This window comes from Mercenaria mercenaria, chromosome 18 (assembly GCF_021730395.1).
Source record: "Mercenaria mercenaria strain notata chromosome 18, MADL_Memer_1, whole genome shotgun sequence".
NCBI classification, from domain to species: Eukaryota; Metazoa; Mollusca; class Bivalvia; order Venerida; family Veneridae; genus Mercenaria; species Mercenaria mercenaria.
The window spans coordinates 35,781,467-35,802,885 of record NC_069378.1 but is presented as its reverse complement, the minus strand read 5'-3'; the positions used below and the strand labels follow the sequence as shown (position 1 = coordinate 35,802,885).

Below are 21,419 nucleotides of genomic sequence, written 5' to 3'. Positions count from 1 at the left end.
AGCATTATTACAATACACAGTCGGTATTGAAATTGTGTTTCCAATACATGTGCTCATTAGATAAATCCTCAATATCTATGTGAAAATAAGGGATGTGTTTTGTATGACTGCAACACTGTGAGTTGCTCTAATTACTGACAAATTCGTACGAGAGATGGATAGACAAAACGACAGTGAGGTAACAATATATTCTTTTATTGTTTTAATGTATGAGTTGTAAGCTACAATAAAGAATACCCATTTTATGAAAATCAAACTGGAAGTTAGAAATAACAGAAAAAAAATAATTAGGTCATGAGTCATCATTTACCTGTCAAAATTAGTCATTACCCTTACAGAAGAAAAAAGCCTGCTGCATACTCTTGCTGTGTACATACAGCGTATATGATGCATACATGATGTGTACTGAAATCAAGGGCTTTAAATAGTACGCAGGATATACACTGCACATACACCGATAGTACGTTTGTAGTACACTTTTGACATGCAAATGAGCTCTGCCGCGTACTACTTGCTGCGTACATGCTGTGGACTACATAGTACACAGGATGTACGCTGGAGGAATTTAGTATGCGGGAAATAGTACGCAGCATGTACGCGGCACATACACTTTTCACATGCAAATGAGCCTGCGGTGTACTACCCCTGCGGCGTACATGCTGTGTACTCCTGCTGCTTACATGCTGTGTACTCCTGCGGCGTACATTCTGTGTACTCCTGCGGCGTACATGCTGTGTACTCCTGCTGCATACATGCTGTGTACTCTTGTGGCGAAACTGCTGTGATAATGTAAATTCCTTACCCAACCAACTTTCGTATGCAAACGCTGATCATTTGGACAGAAAAAAAAACGAAAAAAGATAAGTGACATGCATCAATAAGTATTTACCCTTACCAAAATAATGTAGATTGATGTTATCAAATAAATGAGTATGCTTTTCTTCATCCACTTTTCAATGAAATAAATCAATTTTTGTAGCATGTAATTTGGTAAACATTTGAAGAAAATGGCGTAACTGCATCAAGGGGAAACAACTTTAATGCAACTAAATATAAGTGTTATTATTATTATACCAGATTTATATAGCGCCCTTTTCATGATCAATTTCACATTCAAAGGCGCTTTACATAGTTCAAATGCAGCCACACAGGGCGCACAATTCATCCTCTACTAGTACAGACACAGAGCGATCTGACCAGAGGGACAGAGCGAGACAAAGCCCCCACGACAGAGAGATCAGAAATCAGATACAGGCTTGTCCGGCTAACTTAGCCTAGCTCGTTTCGAATAGACAACCTGGGTCTTTAACGTGCCCAGTGTATAGCACGGATGCACGCAAGGATTGCCTGGGTTCCTGACCAGTACACCACTAGTTGGGTGGGAAACACTGAAAAGCGTTTCTGAAAATTCCCGAGTAGCTGCCGGGGATCGAACCCCTGACCTCAGGATTGGAAGGCCAGTGTGCAAACTACTGAGCTATCCGTCCATCCATCCGTTATGATTTATTATAGACGATGTGTGCGTAGTATGTATTTATTTTGATTAAAATCCATCTGAGAACAATCTAGGACTGGAATTATATAAGCATTTATACACTTTTACGTCCGTAGAAAGTAGCGCACCAAAAAATTTTGGATTGATTTTTTCCAATGGGGCGAGCGCAATTAACCAAAAACGTTCTGAAAATATATGAGCGGCAAATCCGATGAACAACTTTTAAATTTGGTGAGGCCTTAATGAGTACACATTAAAGCCTTTATAAAACATGATAGAATGGTGTTTTGCTTAAGAGTATTCAAATAACAGTGAGAGCTATTAATTCTTCTCATTCAGGCGCTGTTGAGGCATTATCTTGGTAATTATTTCATGTATTACAAAATGTAATGCAACGAAGTTCAAATAAGGCTTTTCAATTATCCAAGTTAGAAAGCTCCAGGATTAATTCAAAATGAAAAAGAATATATTTTTACACTGCATGCAAGGTGCAGCTCAGAAATCACTAAGATGTAAGCTTCACAAATGAACATTGCAAATAGTTTGGCAAATTTTCATTGTTCAGAATACCGGTAATCTGAACTATTCTATGCTATTAAGATAAAAGTTACTCGGAAATCAAGTTCTTGCTTTCAAAAAAAAAAAAGATGTACAAATCCCTCCTGCATGAAGTGTACTTCAGACTTTTACCTAAAAAAATTCAAAGTATAAACACCAAAAGAAAATGACCAAGTCCCTCCCGCATATATGAAGTTTATTTCAGACTTTAACTTATAAAAAAAAAACTAAGTATAAATGCCAAAAGAAATTGTACAAGTCTTTCCTGCGTATATGAAGTGTACTGCACAAATTTCAAAGTATCTGCGGTGTACATGCAGTGTACTATTTTCTTGTACAAGTCCCTCCTGCGTACATGCAGTGTACTCCTTAAATTTTCAGAGTCTGTGCTGCGTACTTGAAGTGTACTAGTGACCTCCTGCGTACATGCTGTGTACTCGTCGAAATAGTACGCGGCATGTACGCGGCATGCGGTGTATGTAAAATGTACTCCTCTGGCGTACTTCTGTGTTCACGGCATATACACAGCAAATACGCAGCATGTACGCCACAGAGGCTTGCTTCTGTAAGGGTAGTTTTCACGAGCTGTCAAATTTTTTTTGTTATTCACCTGAAATTCAAAAAGTGACATCACCTTAACTTGAAGGGAACAAGAGGGTCATGATGACCCTGGATCGCTCATCTGAGTAATATGAGCTTCATGTCAAATGTCAAACTGATGCTAAAATATTAAGAAAGTAGGTCAGTAGGTCACATTCATGGTTACTGAAAGTCAGTTTTAAGATCGGTGTGCAAAACTGTATTTATCATCCAAATTTCAAGGCTGTATCTAAGTATAAAACAAAAAAGTAGGTCAGCAGGTAAAGGTCAAAGTGAAGTGACCACTAATTACTTGGGGTCATCAGATAATTATAATAAAACAGTTTAGGAAATATGATCAGAAAATTTTAAAGTATTTTTTCCTATATAACTCATATAACTAGTGACCCCTGGGGCAGGGCCTCTTTTCACACCAGGGGCATAAATGGAACATTCTTGTTAGAGAAACACTAGGCAATGCAAAATACCAAGTATCAAAGGCCTAGGCCTTGAACTTTCAGACAAGAAGATTTCTTTTTTTTTTAAATTCCTATATAAGTCTATGTAAAATTTGGGACCCCCGGGACGGGGCCTCTTTTCATACCAGGGACATATAGAGGACCACCATGCAATGCTACATACCAAATATCAAAGGCCTAGGTCTTGTGGATTTTAGGACAAGATGATTTTTAAAAAATTTTCCTATACAAGTCTATGTTAAACTTTAGACCCCAGGGGCGGGGCCTCTTTTCACCCCACAGGCAAAATTTGAACAATCTTGGTACAGGACCACGAGATGATGTCACAAACCAAATATCAAAGCCTTATAGGCCTTGTGGTTTTGGACAAGAAGATTTTCAAAGCTTTTCCCTGTATAAGTCTACATAAACTATGTGACCCCCCCCCCAGGGCAGGGCCATATTTGACCCTAGGGAGATAATTTGTATAAACTTGGTAGAGGACCACTATATGATATCAAATATCAAAGCCCTAAGCCCTGTGGTTTTGGACAAGAAGATTTTTAAAGGTTTTCCTACATAAGTCTATGTAAACCATATGACCACGGGGCAGGGCCATATTTGACCCTAGGGGGATAATTTGATCTACCTTGGTAGGGGCCATTCGATGATACCACATACCAAATATCAAAGCCCTAGCTACTGTGGTTTTGGACAAGAAGATTTTTAAAGGTTTTCCTTTCGGTTGCCATGGCAACCAGTTCTTCATGGATTTCAGTTCTTTGGGCAATTTTCATAGGGGGGCACCCAAGGATTTCTGTGAAATTTAGTGTAAATCTGCCCAGTGGTTTTGAAGAAGAAGATTTTTGAAATTTACATATAGCCATAATGGGGAAATAAGCCCGCCCCCTGGTGGCCATGTTTTTTACAGAATCAATGGCTTAGGCAATTTTGGTAGTCACCTAGAGATCATTTCTACAAAATATTTTTGAAATCTGGCTAATAGTTTCTGACAAGAAGATTTTCAAAGTTTTTCCTTTTGGTTGCCATGGCAACCAGAGTTCTGCATGGAATTAAATTCTTTGGGCAATTTTGAAAGGGGACCACCCAAGAATCATTCCTGTGAAGTTTGGTGTAAATCTCCCCAGTGGTTTTGAAGTAGAAGATTTTTTTACAAACTGTTGACACACGACGCACGGCAGATATCGAGCGGTCACAAAAGCTCACCTTGAGCCTTTAAAAAAGCAAATATATTTACAGTTAAGATATGACAAGCATTAATTTTGTCATGTATAAATGTTAAGAAAAAATATTTTGTTTAGGGATTTTAACTTTATGACATGGCCTGTCAGCAACATAGTTTTTCATAAATAGTCATAAGGCTTTTTTATTTTTTGGTTAGCATATGTATAAATTTAAAAACAAAATACCAAGATAAACAGAATGTAAATAATATTAAACATTTCAATCTTTTCTAAGTTTCAACTACCTAAATCATACAAAAAACTAATTCACTGAAACCAAGAGTCCAAAATGTTCTTGCTTTTTTATTCTATTGAATTTCAGATACACATTTATTTTGAAGTATGTTTAAATAATACTATAAAAATGATACCTGTTTGCAAACTGAAAATTATTTCATGATGGTTAATACAAGGAAAGGAGAGCCCAAGGGAAGCCCAGGATAAGCCCTCTTGTATATCATAACATCAAACCAAATATTGCTAGAAATTAAATTGTTTCACATTTTCTTACTGCCAATTTGTTACCGTTTATCAAAATATCCTGCATGTAAACATTTTCAGTTTAGCTTTCTCATCAATATAACTAGGTAACTTGATACTATATAATACATTTCATAGTTGAATCTTATCTGAAGATGTGACACAATGATTTATACTTGTAAAACAAATTTTCATTTATTTCAAAATAATAGGCAAATTTTTCTGTCAATTAAATCTGAACATATATGCCTCCTACTTCAATATGCAGACCTTAACATTAACACACACTGTCTGCACCTCTAATTCATCTGTCAATATCACCAAGCAACCTGTTAATTATGCAAACAGAACTTTCAGACACATTAACAAGAAATTTGTTAATAAAATTCATTTAACTGTTATCTTTGTTATATATATATATCAAAAACTACTGTAAGTCTACAACCACCTTCAATTTTCACAGATTAACATACAGTTATAATTAGTAAACAGCTCGAGTCGATATTATGTCAAGATAAGACCAGAATGGACCTGTCAAATAGTACATGCTCAAAGGCTTCATACTAACAATTATTAACAGTTCATAAGCTGTTTGTCTTCTGCTTCTATTCTAAATTCTGTTGACATTATACCTCTGTGGACATTATATCATTGTCAGCAGTGGTCAATATCTCCCTGTGGACAGTGGACATTATACCGCTGTAGATTGTGGACATGATATCTTCCTGTGGACATTATACCACTGTAAATTGAGGAAATGTTATCTCCCTGTGGACAGTGGACATTATACCTCTGTAGATTGTGGACATGATATCTCCCTGTGGACAGTGGACATTATACCTCTGTAGATTGTGGACATGATATCTTAATTCCTCTGGACAGTATACCACTGTAAATTGTGGACATGTTATCTCCCTGTGGACAGTGGACATTATACCTCTGTAAATTATGGACATGATATCTCCATGTGGACATTGGACGTTATACCTCTTTGGACGGTTGATATAAAACCTGAGCTGACAGTGAACATTTTACCTCTTTGTATATTCCACCTCTGCCAACAGCAGATATACCTCCATTGAAAATGGACATTATAACCCTTTGGACATTACACTACTCTTGACAAGGGACATTAAACCTCCGTGGACATTATACTTTTGTAGACAGTGGTCATCATATTTCTGTGGACAGTGGACAGTATTACTCTACAGACATTATAAGTCTAGTGACAGTGGACATTACACTTATGTGAGTAGTGGACATTATACTTCTATGGACAGTGGAAACTATACCTCTTTTGACTGTGGACATGATATCTGTGGACAGTGGACATTATACCTCCTTGAAACATTTGTTTATAACTTTGCTGACAGGGACATAATACCTCCTTGAACAGGTTGTACTTGTGCTGACAGTGGACATATACCTCCTGAACAGTGGTTTTTGTACTTGTGCTGACAGTGGACATTATACCTCCTTGAACAGTGGTTTTTGTACTTGTGCTGACAGTGGACATTATACCTCCTTGAACAGTGGTTTTTGTACTTGTGCTGACAGTGGACATTATACCTCCTTGAACAGTGGTTTTTGTACTTGTGCTGACAGTGGACATTATACCTCCTTGAACAGTGGTTTTTGTACTTGTGCTGACAGTGGACATTATACCTCCTTGAACAGTGGTTTTTGTACTTGTGCTGACAGTGGACATTATACCTCCTTGAACATTTGTTTTTTTAACTTGTGCTGACAGGGGACATAATACCTCCTTGAACATTTGTTTTTATACGTGTGCTGGCAGTGGACATTATACCTCCTTGAACAGTGGTTTTTGTACTTGTGCTGACAGTGGACATTATACCTCCTTGAACATTTGTTTTTATACTTGTGCTGACAGTGGACATTATACCTCCTTGAACAGTGGTTTTTGTACTTGTGCTGACAGTGGACATTATACCTCCTTGAACATTTGTTTTTATACTTGTGCTGACAGTGGACATTATACCTCCTTGAACAGTGGTTTTTGTACTTGTGCTGACAGTGGACATTATACCTCCGTGAACATTTGTTTTTATACTTGTGCTGGCAGTGGACATTATACCTCCTTGAACAGTGGTTTTTGTACTTGTGCTGACAGTGGACATTATACCTCTTTGAACATTTGTTTTTATACTTGTGCTGACAGTGGACATTATACCTCCTTGAACAGTGGTTTTTGTACTTGTGCTGACAGTGGACATTATACCTCCTTGAACAGTGGTTTTTATACTTGTGCTGACAGTGGACATTATACCTCCTTGAACAGTGGTTTTTATACTTGTGCTGACAGTGGACATTATACCTCCTTGAACAGTGGTTTTTGTACTTGTGCTGACAGTGGACATTATACCTCCTTGAACAGTGGTTTTTATACTTGTGCTGACAGTGGACATTATACCTCCTTGAACATTTGTTTTTATACTTGTGCTGGCAGTGGACATAATACCTCCTTGAACAGTGGTTTTTGTACTTGTGCTGGCAGTGGACATTATACCTCCTTGAACATTTGTTTTTATACTTGTGCTGACAGTGGACATTATACCTCCTTGAACATTTGTTTTTATACTTGTGCTGGCAGTGGACATTATACCTCCTTGAACAGTGGTTTTTATACTTGTGCTGACAGTGGACATTATACCTCCTTGAACAGTGGTTTTTGTACTTGTGCTGACAGTGGACATTATACCTCCTTGAACAGTGGTTTTTATACTTGTGCTGACAGTGGACATTATACCTCCTTGAACATTTGTTTTTGTACTTGTGCTGGCAGTGGACATTATACCTCCTTGAACAGTTGTTTTTATACTTGTGCTGACAGTGGACATTATACCTCTCTGAACATTTGTTTTTATACTTGTGCTGGCAGTGGACATTATACCTCCTTGAACAGTGGTTTTTGTACTTGTGCTGACAGTGGACATTATACCTCCTTGAACAGTGGTTTTTATACTTGTGCTGGCAGTGGACATTATACCTCCTTGAACAGTGGTTTTAAACTTGTGCTGACAGTGGACATTATACCTCCTTGAACAGTGGTTTTTATACTTGTGCTGACAGTGGACATTATACCTCCTTGAACAGTGGTTTTTGTACTTGTGCTGACAGTGGACATTATACCTCCTTGAACAGTGGTTTTTGTACTTGTGCTGACAGTGGACATTATACCTCATTGAACAGTGGTTTTTGTACTTGTGCTGACAGTGGACATTATACCTCCTTGAACAGTGGTTTTTATACTTGTGCTGACAGTGGACATTATACCTCCTTGAACAGTGGTTTTTGTACTTGTGCTGACAGTGGACATTATACCTCCTTGAACAGTGGTTTTTATACTTGTGCTGACAGTGGACATTATACCTCCTTGAACAGTGGTTTTTATACTTGTGCTGACAGTGGACATTATACCTCTTTGAACATTTGTTTTTATACTTGTGCTGGCAGTGGACATTATACCTCCTTGAACATTTGTTTTTATACTTGTGCTGACAGTGGACATTATACCTCTTTGAACATTTGTTTTTATACTTGTGCTGGCAGTGGACATTATACCTCCTTGAACATTTGTTTTTATACTTGTGCTGGCAGTGGACATTATACCTCCTTGAACAGTGGTTTTTGTACTTGTGCTGACAGTGGACATTATACCTCCTTGAACATTTGTTTTTATACTTGTGCTGGCAGTGGACATTATACCTCCTTGAACAGTGGTTTTTGTACTTGTGCTGACAGTGGACATTATACCTCTTTGAACATTTGTTTTTATACTTGTGCTGACAGTGGACATTATACCTCCTTGAACAGTGGTTTTTGTACTTGTGCTGACAGTGGACATTATACCTCTTTGAACATTTGTTTTTGTACTTGTGCTGACAGTGGACATTATACCTCCTTGAACAGTGGTTTTTGTACTTGTGCTGACAGTGGACATTATACCTCTTTGAACATTTGTTTTTATACTTGTGCTGACAGTGGACATTATACCTCTTTGAACATTTGTTTTTGTACTTGTGCTGACAGTGGACATTATACCTCCTTGAACAGTGGTTTTTGTACTTGTGCTGACAGTGGACATTATACCTCCTTGAACATTTGTTTTTATACTTGTGCTGACAGTGGACATTATACCTCTTTGAACATTTGTTTTTGTACTTGTGCTGACAGTGGACATTATACCTCCTTGAACAGTGGTTTTTGTACCTGTGCTGACAGTGGACATTATACCTCCTTGAACAGTGGTTTTTGTACTTGTGCTGACAGTGGACATTATACCTCCTTGAACAGTGGTTTTTGTACTTGTGCTGACAGTGGACATTATACCTCCTTGAACAGTGGTTTTTGTACTTGTGCCAACAGTGGACATTATACCTCTTTGAACATTTGTTTTATACTTGTGCTGATTGTGGACATTATACCTCTTTGAACATTTGTTTTATACTTGTGCTGACAGTGGACATTATACCTCCTTGAACAGTGGTTTTTATACTTGTGCTGACAGTGGACATTGTATCTCTGTAGACAATTTTCCTCTGTCGGTAATGGACACTTTACCTTTTTTGACAGTGGACATTATAACTATGTGGACAGTGGACATTTTAACTCTGGGGATATTATACTTCTGTGCACAGTGGACATCAAACCCCTTTTACACTGGACATTATAACTCTATGGACAGTGAACATTATACCTCCATTTGCAGTGAACATTATATCTCTCACATAATGGACAGTGGTTATTATATCTGTGTGGATAGTGGATATAATACTTTTTGTGGACATTATACCTCTTTGGACTGTGGACATTATACATCTTTGGAAAGTGGAGATTATACCTCTTTGGACAGTGGAGATTTCTCCTCTGTAGACAGTGGATATTATTCCTCTTTGGACTGTGGACATTATACATCTTTGGAAAGTGGAGTTAATACCTCTTTGGACTATGGACATTACTCAACTGTAGACAGTGGATATTATTCCTCTTTGGACAGTGGACATTATACATCTTTGGAAAGTGGAGATTATACCTCTTTGGACTATGGACATTACTCCTCTGTAGACTGTGGACATTATTCCTCTCTGGACAGTGGGCATTATACATCTTTGGAAGAAGAGATTATACCTCTGAGGACAGTTGACATTATACCTTTTTGAAAAGTGGACATTATACTTTTTGAAAAGTGGACATTATACCTCTTTTGACATTGGATATTATACCTCTGTGAACAGTGGACATTTTAACTCTGTGGATATTATACCTCTGTAGACAGTGGACATTATACCTTTGTGGACATTTTACATCTGGACAGTGAATATTTAAATCCCTGATGTGTGGATATTACACCTCTGTCGGCAGTAAACATTATACCTCTGTGGACAGTGAACATTATATCTCTGTGGACAGTAGACCTTATACCTCTGTGAACATATTACAATTCTGTGGACAGTGGTCATTATACTTTTGGTTAATTTTGAAGATGATGCTAAATAGGAAGAATCTGCACATAGATTTTCTTTCTATTCAGCTCTCAACTCCTGCGGCCCCTTTCAGGTGCAATTATTTAAACAATTGACAAACACAGTGTCAGAAATTGCTTCCAACATATCAAAAAGCATGTTTGGTGGTTTAATGATATTTAGATGAGCAAGTCATTTAAAATTTGCTAATGAAAAAAACAACAATAAAATCCATCAGACAGACAAGCAAAGGCAAATTAATCCCTTGTTCAGACAGACAACAGACATATATACAAAAAGCCACATAACCATGAAGAAAGCAAGGATAGATAATTGTCATAAACATTTTCAAAGAAATTAAATGCCATGCTGTATAGGGTGACAATATCATCCCTGACATACTATTAACTCTGTTCTTTTACCTGCCTATGAGTTTTCCTATTTAGAAACAATTCTTATTCTTTTATATACAGGAAGTTTAAGAAACTAAATGTTTTACTTATCCTATACTTTATCTTTAGGTAGCTGACTTTAGCAAGTTAACACACATCATATATAAACCATGCAATCACACTTTCACTTACACCTTCATTGTAGTTTGGTCCAAATAATTTCTATACAGATATACGTGATGAAAATAATTCACAATTGTAAGTACTAGCAAGAAATCAGTCATAACCAGCGTGTACTGAATCACATGGTATAAAAGAGAATACACTCATCGAAATATAGACAATGAACTTAAATTAATCTAAAGTGACGTTAAGGTAACTTATAACACTAATGAAATTTTATTTGCTCCTTTCTTCAAAGGTTTGTTTCTGTATCTAGAAAGTATATAAACCTGTATATTTGTGAGATCGTCTTTTAATTTTTTAACTTGCCACTGGGCTAATGTATACAAAAAAAGATATAGGAAAAAAACGACAGAAAATATATTACCCATCATTAATTTTTTAACAAGGCCTCCTGCCTGAATCAATTTAGTTGTAACAGAGATAAAGTGAAAGTGCAAAAAAAACTTAATATGAAATTCCAAAAATCTATAAAATACTGATGCCAGAGCTATTGCTCTTTTGCCATTTGATGTGGGTGATGATAAGGAACAAATTGTCTAAGTTTGAAGCAATTCTATTCACTGATAAAACAGATTAAATGGACGTGCATTAAAATGTTTTGCAGACACAAGGGCGGATAGGATAGCTCTCAATTTACTAGATATTGTAAAGCTAAAATTATACAAACCTTTGATTTTAGCAAACAAGATTTGACAAAGCATTATAAGGCTCCTTAACAATGGTTATATTAGTAACCATCCCTTGGCAATATAGAATACAACCTGAAATAGCCTCTAGTACTGCATGATCCTTACCATCATACATTTGAGCCGCGACATGAAAAAAAAACAACAACATAGTGCGTTTGCGACTAGCATGGATCCAGACTAGCCTGCGCATCCACGCAGTCTGGTCAGGATCCATGCTGTTCACTTTCAAAGCCTATTGCAATTAGAGAAACTGTTAGCGAACAGCATGGATCCTGACCAGACTGCGCATTGGTTTTCTCATGGTGCGGCTCATTTACAATTCAAACAAGTCAAGATAAGAAGAGACTAACATTTTGTTAACATGTCATATTTTACTCTTTTTAGTCAATACAAAGAAAAACAATATTAAAAGTTATAATTTACAGTGAGTGAAAGAGAAATATTTAAATAAACTGTTAAAACCGTTGTCAGGTAAGCTACTGAAGCAATTCTATGCCAACTTACCCACTTTTTAACTAAAACACACATGTAAAAATAGTTAATACACTTTACTGCTGGCAAAAATAGAGTGTTTAAATTCCACACTATCAAATTCAGTTGGAAGGTACATACTGTGTTGATTCTGTTTGGAAATAGTCTATGGAATGTTCTTAAATTTTATCTTTCTTTGTTTTCTACACTTTTATTACTGTAAGCTTTATCCTCAACTTATCACCTTTTGGTTATTCATACAATATCAAAAGCAAAGGGTCATTTTATCAAGTAAATGACCATAAAACTAAGGTGAAAAACCTCTAGGTGCAAATCTTCATAAACTGACTATTTTTTTCTAATTTTTGCTTATTACTTTTCACAGCACATTTCATTCAGGCTACATTTTTCTAAATCAAGGGATATAACCCTTGCATTGCTGACTGAATCCAAGGTCAATAACATTCATATAAAATTTCATGTTTCTATGCTTTAGAAAAATACACAACATAAATTTCAGTTGAACACGAGGATAGATGGTTAGACCAGACTGAAGGAATAAAAAGGCCCTTTTTACATTTTACAGTTTTTAGAAATTTCAATTTTTTGGGGACATTATTGCAAATCTATATGCACATACCTACTTTGAAGTGACAGAGAGATTGAGAGTTCCTAATGTAGGTTCAAGCTAAAATTCTCTGTATAAAGTTTGGTGAAGATCCACCAATCTGCTGGGTACAATTGTGAGCAGCAAGGAAGTGGGCAAACATTCTGATCAAGCTTAGTGCAAGGATGCTACCAAGTTTTCTGAAATTCTTGTCAGTAAATGCCAGGAAGCAGCAATGAAATGAAAACCTCTGAGAATGACAGAACTTGCCATGTCAATACTGAACACAAGACTGACGCAGAAAATTCTACATCAAGCAAAAGTTAGTCTAAGGGTAAAAAGTGTACATACTTTGTATCTCTGGAATATCATATGCCAATATCTGTTTTGTGTACCCAGTTGTTCTGCTGTCTTTCCTTCCTAAAACAGTATGGTATAGTAATGCATTTATTGTTGGTATAGCAATGCATTTATTGTACTTCAATGGTACAACAACATTTCTTTTATACAACTATGTCATATATACTTCCAGATATTTTAAAAAATTATTGTTCAATAACTGACATATTAAGTTCAACTGGGAATATTATTTAATGGAAGTCGAAACAAAATCATGAAGAAATGATCCCTGAAGCAGAAGGGGATGGAAAAAGGTTACACAATTCAGGTTCCCAGCACATAAGTCTTAATATCTTGTAATAGGAGTGGGAAAATGTGCAGTCCGATACAGGACTCGAACCTGCGACCTTCTGCTTGCAAGTCAGATGCTCTACCAACTGAGCTAATCGAACAATCATAGACTAATTATATACATTATATACACACTGCTACATTCCTCTCTCCTTTTTTTCAAAGACAAAGTCAGATTTTTTTGACAAACCCAGCCATTGCTACACCCTAGCTCAAAGATTCCAAGGCTAGTCATCACACTCCTGGCACCAATGTAATAGGAGCTGAAAAATGAGCAGCCTGATACAGGACTCAAAACTGCGACCTTCTGCTTGCAAGTCAGATACTCTACGAACTGAGCTAATTGGACAATCAATATCATAGACTAATTATATACATTATATACACACTGCTACAATCTAAACAATGACATGATGATGACAACATTCCAGTTAGTCAAGACATCCAAACAACAACATGATGTTGACAACGTTTCTGTTAGTCAAGACATCCAAAAACGATATGGTGATGAAAACATTCCTGTTAGTCCACACATCCAAACAATGATATGCTGCTGACAACATTCCTCTTAGTCAAGGCATCCAGAAAATGACATGATAATGACAACATTCTTGTTTGTCTTCACATTCAAACCATGACATTGTGATGAAAACATTCCTCTTAGTTTTGACATCTAAACCATGACATTGTGATGACAACATTCCTCTAAGGCTTGACATCCAAACCAGGACATGATGATGACAACATTCCTCTTAGGCTTGACATCCAAACCATGACATGGTGATGCCAACATTCCTCTTAGGCTTGACATCCAAACCATGACATGGTGATGACAACATTCCTCTTAGGCTTGACATCCATACCATGACATGGTGATGACAACATTCCTCTTAGTCTTGACATTCAAACAATGACATGGTGATGACAACATTCCTCTTAGGCTTGACATTCAAACCATGACATGATGATGACAACATTCTTCTTAGTCTTGACATTCAAACCATGACATGGTGATGACAACATTCCTCTTAGGCTTGACATTCAAACCATGACATGATGATGACAACATTCTTCTTAGTCTTGACATTCAAACCATGACATGGTGATGACAACATTCCTCTTAGGCTTGACATCCAAACCATGACACGATGATGACAACATTCCTCTTAGGCTTGACATCCAAACCACGACATGGTAATGACAACATTCTTCTTAGTCTTGACATTCAAACCATGACATTGTGATGAAAACATTCCTCTTACTTTTGACATCTAAACCATGACATGGTGATGACAACATTCCTCCTAGGCTTGACATCCAAACCATGACACGATGATGACAACATTCCTCTTAGGCTCGACATCCAAACCATGACATGGTAATGCCAACATTCCTCTTAGTCTTGACAACCTAACCATGATATGGTGATGACAACATTCATCTTAGTATTGAAATCTAAAACATGCCATGGTGATGACAACATTCCTCTTAGTCTTGACAACCTAACCATGACATGGTGATGACAACATTCTTCTTAGTCTTGACATCCAAACCATGACATGGTGATGACAACATTCGTCTTAGTCTTGACATCCAAACCATGACATGGTGATGACAACATTCTTCTTAGTCTTGACATTCAAATCATGCCACGGTGATGACAACATTCCTCTTAGTCTTGACATCCAAACCATGCCACTGTGATGACAACATTCTTCTTAGTCTTGACATTCAAATCATGCCATGGTGATGACATTATTCCTCTTAGTCTTGACATCCAAACCATGACATGGTGATGACAACATTCCTCTTAGGCTTGACATCCAAACCATGACATGGTGATGACAACATTCTTCTTAGTCTTGACATTCAAACCATGACATTGTGATAAAAACATTCCTCTTAGTCTTGACATCCAAAACATGCCACTGTGATGTCAACATTCTTCTTAGTCTTGACATTCAAATCATGCCATGGTGATGACAACATTCCTCTTAGTATTGACATCCAAACCATGACATGGTGATGACAACATTCCTCTTAGGCTTGACATTCAAACCATGACTTTGTGATAAACTTTGAGATTGACATACATGACATGATGATGCCAACATTCCTCTTAGCCTTGACATTCAAACCATGACATTGTGATGCCAACATTCCTCTTAGTTTTGACATCTAAACCATGACATGATGATGACAACATTCCTCTTAGTCTTGACATTTAAACCATGACATGGTAATGACAACATTCTTCTTAAGTCTTGACATTCAAACCATGACATTGTGATGAGAACATTCCTCTTAGTTTTGACATCTAAACCATGACATGGTGATGGCAACATTCTTCTTAGTCTTGACATCCAAACCATGACATTGTGATGACAACATTCCTCTTAGTTTTCACATCTTAACCATGACATGACAACATTCCTCTTAGTTTTGACATCTAAACCATGACATGGGGATGACAACATTCTTCTTAGTCTTGACATCCAAACCATGACATTGTGATGACAACATTCCTCTTAGTTTTGACATCTAAACCATGATATGTGATGACAACAGTCCTCTTAGTTTTGACATCTAAACCATGACATGGGGATGACAACATTCTTCTTAGTCTTGACATCCAAACCATGACATTGTGATGACAACATTCCTCTTAGTTTTGACATCTAAACCATGACATGTGATGACAACATTCCTCTTAGTTTTGACATCTAAACCATGACATGGGGATGACAACATTCCTCTTAGGCTTGACATCCAAACCATGACATGAGGATGACAACATTCTTCTTAGTCTTGACATTCAAACCATGACATTGTGATGAAAACATTCCTTTTAGTTTTGACATCTAAACCATGACATGGTGATGACAACATTCCTCTTAGGCTTGACATCCAAACCATGACACGATGATGACAACATTCCTCTTAGGCTTGACATCCAAACCATGACATGGTGATGACAACATTCTTCTTAGTCTTGACATTCAAACCATGACATTGTGATGAAAACATTCCTCTTAGTTTTGACATCCAAACCATGACATGATGATGACAACATTCCTCTTAGTCTTGACATCTAAACCATGACATGGTAATGACAACATTCCTCTTAGGCTTGACATCCAAACCATGACATGGTGATGACAACATTCCTCTTAGTCTTGACAACCTAACCATGACATGGTGATGACAACATTCATCTTAGTATTGAAATCTAAAACATGCCATGGTGATGACAACATTCCTCTTAGTTTTGACAACCTAACCATGACATGGTGATGACAACATTCTTCTTAGTCTTGACATCCAAACTATGACATGGTGATGACAACATTCTTCTTAGTCTTGACATCCAAACCATGACATGGTGATGACAACATTTCTCTTAGTCTTGACATCCAAACGATGCCACTGTGATGAAAACATTCTTCTTAGTCTTGACATTCAAATCATGCCATGGTGATGACAACATTCTTCTTAGCCTTGACATCCAAACCATGACATGGTAATGACAATATTCTTCTTAGTCTTGACATTCAAACCATGACATGATGATGACAACATTCCCCTTAGGCTTGACATCCAAACCATGACATGGTGATGACAATATTCCTGATAAACTGGAAACCAAACCATGACATGATGGTGACAATATTCCTGATAAACCTGACATCCAAACCATGACATGATGGTGACAATATTCTTGATAAACCTGACATCCAAACCATGGCATGATAACAACAACATTCCTCTTAGTCCTTACATCAAAACCATGACATGATGATGACAATACTCCTGTTAGTCCTGGCATATAAACCATGACATGATGATGACAACATTCCTGATAAACCTGACATCCAAACCATGACATGATGATGACAACATTCCTGATTAACCTGGCATCCAAACCATAACATGATGATAACAAAATTCCTGATTAACCTGACATACAAACCATGACATGATGATGAGAACATTCCTAATTAACCTGACATACAAACCATGACCTGATGATGACAACATTACTGTTAGTCCTTACAATGTCAGTAAATGTGATTTAAGTATCTGTAATTTTACCTTATTTTGAATAGCAGGATCAATTCCGCAGGCCATTAAGTCAGCCACATGACAACACTCATGTTGTAAAGCTGTAACATGCAGGGCAGTGTTCCCATGCTGAAAAATTTGGAATGGGCAAAGACCTTCATCTAAGCAAACTGATGATAAAAAGACTTGAGAAAAATCTAAATAAACTATATGAATTAATACTATTTCTGGTTTTTAAGCCATCTATAAATGAAAGCAACCATTTTCTGAAGTCTGGCATTATTTTACACTGACCCCAAAATCAATGATTCAATAGTCAGGCAGACTTGATTTTTACCAGACCCATAAATATTAGAATTAAGCATCTACATGTCTATACATACTGACATTTTATCATCTACTAAAATATGAGAAGTTCATACAATACTCATGATGCAACAATGATTACAATTGCTAACTTACCCTATTTTGAGCACTAATATCTATTCCATGAGCCACTAATGCATAGAAGATGTTTGGTCTATACATTGTACATACATAATGCAAGTATGTGTTCTGTTTCTATAAAAAAAAAGAATTTTGTCCTTATTGCATTATAGCATGCATAAAACAACATTGCAATAAAAGTTCATCTAGAAAATAGTTTTGTGTTTTTATTAGACACTTCAGACAAGATTTAATTCAGATGAACTATACAAAATATTAAACAAACAGAATGGCGAATGAGAAAATGCTGCCAAATGTTTTAACAAGGGCATTATAAGTGTGAACCAGTTACCCACAGAATTTTTGAAACATGTTGTTTGTATGTGCTAATAGTTTGATAAATCAAAAACATAAAAGTTTCTTTGAGTGAAAATGCTGCAGAACAAGTTTTGTAAAGTTTTGTAAAGCAACAGGAAATATTTCTGTCATTATCTCTCAGAGATCTCTTATGCAGCTGAGTTGAGTAATTTAACAACAGTCTATGACAGCTGGAACAGGCAAGAATACTACATACGTGTTACCCAGTGCTGTATTCCTGACAGCTGGAACAGGCAAGAATACTACACACGAGTTACCCAGTGCTGTATTCCCGACAGCTGGAACAGGCAAGAATACTACACACGAGTTACCCAGTGCTGTATTCCCGACAGCTGGAACAGGCAAGAATACTCCATAGAGTTACCCAGTGCTGTATTCCTGACAGCTGGAACAGGCAAGAATACTACACACGAGTTACCCAGTGCTGTATTCCCGACAGCTGGAACAGGCAAGAATACTACACACGAGTTACCCAGTGCTGTATTCCTGACAGCTGGAACAGGCAAGAATACTACATAGAGTTACCCAGTGGTGTATTCCTGACAGCTGGAACAGGCAAGAATACTCCATAGAGTTACCCAGTGTTGTATTCCTGACAGCTGGAACAGGCAAGAATACTACACACGAGTTACCCAGTGCTGTATTCCTGACAGCTGGAACAGGCAAGAATACTACACACAAGTTACCCAGTGCTGTATTCCCGACAGCTGGAACAGGCAAGAATACTACACACGAGTTACCCAGTGCTGTATTCCTGACAGCTGGAACAGGCAAGAATACTACATAGAGTTACCCAGTGTTGTATTCCTGACAGCTGGAACAGGCAAGAATACTCCATAGAGTTACCCAGTGTTGTATTCCTGACAGCTGGAACAGGCAAGAATACTACACACGAGTTACCCAGTGCTGTATTCATGACAGCTGGAACAGGCAAGAATACTACACACGAGTTACCCAGCGCTGTATTCCTGACAGCTGGAACAGGCAAGAATACTACACACGAGATACCCAGTGTTGTATTCCTGACAGCTGGAACAGGCAAGAATACTCCATAGAGTTACCCAGTGTTGTATTCCTGACAGCTGGAACAGGCAAGAATACTACATACGAGTTACCCAGTGCTGTATTCCTGACAAGAAGTTAGAAAGAAGAGGTTAAAGACATGCCCGAAAACCATCTTCCCACCTTCCCTGCTAGGGGCAATACTAAAGCATTACTTTTTCATGCCATACCAAGTAATGGTAAATGCCATAATTTTCGCATTAAAATTTGCTAAAATAATCCTAATGTGTATGTTATGCTAATAAGTAATGAATTACTTTCTGATACATAAACAATATAGATTGCATTATTTAGAGACTGTTCCTTGTATAACCATTTTCTGAGCATGTTGCGCATCTATATTCCTATAAATGTTTCTCAGAGTGTTGTGGGGTAAATTCACTGAGCAGCTTATAATGATATAAATGTTTTCATTGTACAGATTATGGTTATATACATATATATATATATATTCAAAATAGGAGAGGTTTGGAAATTGACAGAAGGTAAATAAGTAAGTGCAGCAGTAGTATAACCTTTTACAGTTAAGTTTCATAAATACAAACTGTATAAATAAATAAGAATTGCAATATCTATATTTACAACATATAAATTGTACATTGCCACCAATAAAATGCAATTACCCTGTCCTTGTTCAAAATGTTCTCCCCAAGTTTTACTAATTTGTTCAGCTCATCTACATCTCCCGACTGTATTGCTTGTCCAATAGGCGTCTAAAAATAGAAGCAAAACCTTGTTTATTTCATGCCATTCAGTAATTACAAAAAATGTACTGTGAAATAATGCAAAATCATTACTACTCATTGAAACTGATTTTTGTGCTTTTTGTAATTGTGAATTATATCCATAATAAGGTTTGCTCAAATAATGAACGTTTATGCACACAAAAACAGCAGGTCTGCCGAAAACAATGAAAATTTATGCACAAAAAATAACAGCCAAAACCACAAAAGTTTATATACAAAACGGCAGGTTTGCCCTAAACCATTAAAGTTTATGCATACAAAACAGCAGATTTGCCAAACCATGAAAGTTACACATATGGCCCTATATCATTTTAATTTAATAAGGTCAGTTCAAAATGATACCGCTGCCAAATCCCACATCTGACCCGCCATGCTTCTCCTTGTTTAGCCACTGTTCAAACCAAACCTCAGAATTCATTCATTGAAAAATACATCCTGAAAATGAAAAATACTGCATAAAAATCATCTCTTGTCTGGCCAGAGCTGTTGTTTCAAAAGTCATATGATGTGAGTGATGATGTGGAACAACTATTTTAAGTTTGAATCAAATCCATACAGTAACATGTGAGATAGAGTGAAAGTGCACCAAAACTTAACCTGAAATTCTAAGTAAAAAGGGGGATAATTCTTCAAATATTGGTGCAAGAGTTATGGCCCTTGTGCAAGATGATATTGGTGATGATGAGAAATAACTCACAGACCTCACAGTTATTATATCTTAATCTTAAAGGTTAAACCCATCTTATCTGTGAAAACAAAGATATTTGTGGCTCTCCTTCCCTCTGCCACTGCCAGCCATTTAGAACACTGAAAACATGTAGGGACATACCGGAATTTTTTAGAATGTTGAAACTTTAACAAAAGATGTTATTTGATCGTGACCTGTGTATGTTTTAAAATGCTGAAAGAATTGACTGACACTTGTGACAGAGGCCGGAGGGGGAGGTGTGTGTGTGGTGGGGGTGGGGGCGTCACTGAATGCCACCAACGGCCACTTCCAGTATCGTGAAAGAATGGGCAATGTTTATTTTGTAGGATGTAGACTGCAGTCGAAAGATAATATATAATATGTCATAGATTTAATACAAACAAATCTTAATCGCTCCGATCTCAAACTTTGTCGTTTCCAGTGTAAACAAGCCGCTTACCGCATTAAAAAAACTACCTATTGTACGACATCCAATATAATTTACGGGCCTAAATAGGGCTTGTCATCCACCAAGCTGTTCATGAGACGCTGTATAAAGGCATTTCTAGTTTTAGCTCTAGCAGCCCCTAAAAGGGGTCAAATGTCCCAGCTGAACAAGGTTGGTTGCGGGCCTAATAAAGATGCTACAAATCAAGTTTGATTAGAAAACATGAGAAAAAATCAAAGGATTTTTTTATTTATTATTATTATTTATTTCTAAA

At 37.0% G+C, this 21,419-nt stretch overlaps 1 pseudogene; it reads right to left on the bottom strand.

Moving 5' to 3' along the window:
• Nucleotides 1–21,156, bottom strand: part of LOC128550544 (putative ankyrin repeat protein RF_0381) — a 91,855-nt pseudogene extending 70,699 nt beyond the window's left edge.
• Between the last annotated feature and the right edge of the window lie 263 nt (nt 21,157–21,419).